The 5,280-nt window shown below is 35.2% G+C and overlaps 1 long non-coding RNA gene across 2 annotated transcripts; it reads right to left on the bottom strand.

Moving 5' to 3' along the window:
- Positions 1-3,071: 3,071 nt before the first annotated feature.
- LOC137732235 (uncharacterized) lies at positions 3,072-4,153 on the bottom strand. Of its 2 annotated transcripts, XR_015955220.1 has the most exons (6): positions 3,986-4,153; positions 3,830-3,916; positions 3,683-3,722; positions 3,538-3,591; positions 3,401-3,457; positions 3,072-3,315 (listed from the first exon to the last, which is right to left on the bottom strand). It is a non-coding gene; the product is annotated as an uncharacterized LOC137732235 (long non-coding RNA). The 2 variants fall into 2 exon arrangements; XR_015955219.1 differs by having other exon boundaries at positions 3,830-4,153.
- Between the last annotated feature and the right edge of the window lie 1,127 nt (positions 4,154-5,280).

The raw sequence follows: 5,280 nt of genomic DNA, 5'->3' as shown, positions 1-5,280 counted from the left end.
AAGAACTCCGAGTCATAAACTAGTGCCTAAAAACAAGAAAACAAAACAAGGTCAGAAACTAGAACCAAAAACACATGAAAATAAACAAAAAGAAATAACAAGGGATTAGCAAAGTTGCTAATCCCCGGCAACGGCGCCAAAATTTGATGCGAAAATTAACTTAACACACAAATTAACGTTCTTCTGACAATTGTAGCATATAAATAAGTAGGGATCGTTCTTAAACCGGGGATTAGGAGGGATTGCTAAACACTTTAAACTGAATCAAATAAATAAAACAAAGCTTCTAAACACTTAACGCAAAAGACGCAAAACAAGTTCACAAGACTCACAATGAGCTGAAAACACTCAAAACTGCCTAAAAACACACAAACTGGGCAGATTTGACTCTAAACACAAAATTGGACGAAATTTGGTTCTAACTTGACTCGAAACACTTGAAAACACAATCTAAAACATATTCTAACTATTTAGACACTCTAGAATAAATGGGGATTTGGTTTTGGACGAAAATAAAATAAACAAAACAAGATTTTAAACTAGGCAGATGTGGACGAATTTGATGGAATTAAGTTGATGATGGTTTAGCTAAGAGGTCTTTCTCCACACATGGCATACTTGCATACAAAACAATCTCCAGTTGCTTATTCAATGAATTATGAACCTCATCACCCCAAGTTAATTAGGTACGCTTAAATTAACTCTCAGATTTCCCTTAGGTCATTGAATTGAATGGAATTAGTGCATTGCAATCAAATTATTCCTCAAAAGTTCTCTATATGAAAGCGCATAATAGAAAAACAATCAAAGATCATTAGGTTCTATGGAAATCATAAGTGTTGACGAGGCATTCGTAACTATGAAAGCGCATGATACTTATGCCAAGAATTTACTTAACATGATTGCGACTAACAACCTTAACTACTCATGAATATAAGTTCCCAACGATTAGGTGAAGTTTCCTTATACCCTAGCATCAGATTTCTGCATGCAAATTAAGTGTGCACTCTCAATTCATATACACTAGCCTCTCTGCACGCACTAACGTGCGTGCGAGAGGCATTTTTGCATCACGGGCGCTACGCGCCCCAAAGATGTGTTGTTTTAGATATTCTTATATTTCTTAAGTGATTATTTTATAAAATGTGTTTGTGTCCATCACAACAATTTCTTATTATTTTCAATTTTTTATTATGTTCAATCATCTAACTTAGTCTTTTTGCACCTACCCATTGTACCCAAAAATGAAATTTATGAATTGTGCACTAACCAATCCACCTTTTTTTTTTCTTTTTTTTTTTTGCTTGCTAATTATTATGGTGTCTTTTTTTTTTTGTTTGGCTGATAGAATTTGTGACACACCCCATCCCGAAGGAGGGCATGCTGGCCGTCACGTGAGAGTGACGTAACCATTTACACAGTTCGGAAGCTTTAAAATATACAACTTCTAAGATGAACCACCCGAAGGTGAGTCCTCATTTGGTCCATTCTGTCAGAACACCGACCTCTGACCAACATAAAGGTGTACGACACGATTTTCCATATAAAGCTTCATAACAGGGTCATTCCGATACGCCGTACAATAAAGCAATCACGTACCAAGTGCTTCCTGAAAAGCTGTCCAGAGCTTAGAAGTGAATCTAGAATCTCGATCCGAAACAATACTTACTGGAATTCCATGATACTTCGCCATCATAACCATTCTGTGTACGAGGAAGCTTGTACACAAATCCATAATGATATTTTCCTATTTCCACACTTTCCACCACCGTAGCACGATATTGTCCGCTTTGGGCTTACCATTCCCTCACGGTTTTGTTTTTGGGAACTCACGAGAGCACTCCCAGGATGGGTGACCCATCGGGAAGTTCTCGTGTGAGTTCCCAAAAACAAAACCGTGAGGGCGTGGTCGGGGCCCAAAGCGGACAATATCGTGCTACGGTGGTGGAGCGGGCCCGGGAAGTCGTCCCGCCCGGGCCGGGATGTGACAATTTGGTATCAGAGCCTAACCCTGGCCGTGGTGTGCCGACGAGGACGTCGGACCCCTAAGGGGGGTGGATTGTGACATCCCACATCACCCAGGGGAGTGATCCTTATATGTATATCCCATCCCTACCTAGCACGAGGCCTTTTGGGAGCTCACTGGCTTCGAGTTCCGTAGGAACTCCGAAGTTAAGCGAGTAGCGCACGAGAGCACTCCCAAGATGGGTGACCCATCGGGAAGTTCTCGTGTGAGTTCCCAAAAACAAAACCGTGAGGGCGTGGTCGGGGCCCAAAGCGGACAATATCGTGCTACGGTGGTGGAGCGGGCCCGGGAAGTCGTCCCGCCCGGGCCGGGATGTGACAATTTGATTTCACGAAATGAGTTATGCTTGATCATTATTATGACTTTGGTAATTAAGTTACTCAGTCTAGTTAGAATTTTGTTATCTCCATCAGTACCATTTTACCCTTATATATTGTACAGAAGATCAAGAGTTAGGTTCCTTAAACTCTCATATAAAAAATAAAAAAATATGCTTAATTATTTAATGTTGTATAGAAAATATGAAATGATCAATATATTTTGTAACATGAGGATTAGTGGCTGTATTAAAAGGGTGCACAACAACATTTTTTTATTATGGTGGACAAAAAGGTATTATGGGCAATATTTGGCGTCATTCGAGCAGGTTGGCAGATCTTTTGTTCAATGGTTGTGTGAATGGGATAGTTGATGCAGTTAGAGGAGTGAGTACATAATTATGGGTGTGCCATTTTGGGTTGGGACTGAGATGTTCAACATTAGAGCATGGGCCAGGCTACGTAGTTCCAATTGCTTGAGTTGAAGAAAGGTTGATGAGATAATGGTGTTACCGTACAATCATCCCATCATTCCAAAGTGATAATGGTGTTATCGCATGCCATATTGTCATATTGCCACATTTGTTGAATAATTTAGGAGCATATATTCCATCCAATTTGCACATATGTGAGTAATCTCTCATACATTTTTTACTATTTTTTCTTTAAAACAACAACAAAGATAAAATGGGAAACATATACTATTTATAAATAAAAAAATTTGAAAATATGACATGTAATTTGATTTCTAAATACATATTGACAACACTTAATGTCCTTAAATCAAAATGTTTCAGATTCATAAGTTTTCAATCAAAGTTATAGGCTAGCTAGGGATGAACTCCTAATATATGAAGCAAAGCAAAATATGGACAACATGTACATATGTAAACATAGCGCCTACGTGTGAAATCAAAGCCATGCTTGCCACCCATTTGCTTGCACTTGATGCTTTAGATTTTCATGGTTAATCTGCAAGCAATGATGATAAAATAAGAAGTCTAACTATAATGCACAATCCCAACTATAAAGATTGTAAGCAACTTAACCTAAATACCTTTAAGTTTGACAATTTTCTCATGGCAATACTTTTACTCCAGTTACTTGTAGAATACTGAAAGATAAATATATTTGTCAAGTTTGAGGTAACAAATTGTAACAATATTTACAAAATTAAATAATAAGAAATATTACCTTAATCTTGTACTTCAACCTTTGTACTTTGAGACGGGTGTGATGCTTGTAAAACTGACAAAAAATGCAATTTTATTTATATTTGAAAATTGAATGCAATTTGAATTTATAGTATACTTTTGTATGAAAATAAGAGAAGACTTACCGTATTTAGAAAAGTTGTTTGGCCACTGTTAATCTTTTTTCTGCACCCATAAATTGTTTTATTTTATTTTATAATTTGAGATAATTAATTTGTAGAATGATATAGAGAATGCCATTAAAAATAAATAGGTAAGAAATGGTGTTGTACCTTATTTGTTGGACTTTATTCCAAATACGTATGATCTAAGGAGTTGTTGAAGGTTTTAATTCTTCCACAGCCTTTTTCATGCGCCACCTATATATTGAAGGTATATATAATGTTAGATTTCTTGTAACAAATTTGTATATAATTTAGGATACATACTGCTCATGCTTCTTCTTTTTCCACTCTTTGAGAATCAGTTGGCTTAGATCAGTAGTTTTTACTCCGACAGATATCTCCCAACCAGGTGTAAAAATACAGACACGTCTGTTTGAGATCTTATCAATAGGTTCCTTCTTCATTTTTTGTGGGTATTCTTGTAAATATCCTAAGAATAAAAACAAATAATTTTTAAAATTACCATAGCACACGTATAGCACATTAAGATAATCAAAATTGAAATTCACAATCTGACCAAAATTTAAAAACGCACAATGAAGATTTCAAAGGAAGAAATTAAAAAACCCAACTGAAGCTAAATCTGGGAATCATACAATTACATATTATGCTTACATGGAAATGTGTAAAATGAGTACAACCATGCAGGGAAAGGAAGTGAAAACCCACCAATCTCGTACGACTGTGCTACCATCACCATGCTTCTAGTATCCAATTAATGACAGCATGCATGCTAAAAATTGACGGAGATGGGGATTGAGCTCATATCATTTACAAACACAAAATAAAAAAGATCAAAGAAAAAGAACAACTTAGAGAAGTGAAGGCGGAGCAAAAAAAAAAGGGGAGTATAAGATTTGGCCACATAATCAAACGAGATGGGGAGTACATATAATAATATTGTAGCCGGAATGGAACAAATGGGAATGTACGTGGGAACTAAGAAATTACTGCTTGGTAGTGGGAGAAGTTCACCGTTTTTTTTTAAACTAACGATAACCTCTATCCCTTTTCTCCCACATTATTATTATTATTTTTAATATAATTTTGTTAGATATTAATATCTCCTCCTAAAATGGAGGAGATACGTTCCTGTCCATTTATTTTTTTTAAACTTTTTCTTCCTTTTTTTTTTTCCAATAAAACAAATTTTAATTTTATGTTTAATATTTGTCTCCTAAAATGGAGAGCAGTTACATTGTTTTTGTTTAATATAATTTTGTTAGATATTAATATTTCCTTCTAAAATGGAGGAGAAGTTATTCACAACATTCCTGTTGTTTTATTTGTTTTTTCGTTTCCTTTTTTTTTTCCAATATAACAAATTTTAATTTTTCTGTTTAATATCTCTCTCTCCTAAAATGGAGAGCACTTATTCACTATGTTGCTTTTTTTTTTTTTTTACTTAATTTTTTAATATTTCTCTCCTAAAATGATGTTCAGTACAATTATCTCTGACTTTAATATCTCATCCTAAAATGGAAGAGTTATTCATCACGTCCCCTACTTTTATTTGTTTCTTTTTGTTTAATATAATTTTGTGAGATATTAATATCTCA

This window comes from Pyrus communis, chromosome 13 (assembly GCF_041283825.1).
Source record: "Pyrus communis isolate YQ-2024b chromosome 13, ASM4128382v1, whole genome shotgun sequence".
NCBI lineage: Eukaryota > Viridiplantae > Streptophyta > Magnoliopsida > Rosales > Rosaceae > Pyrus > Pyrus communis.
Note: the sequence above shows the minus strand (reverse complement) of the source record. Positions and strands in the feature narration are given on the sequence as shown.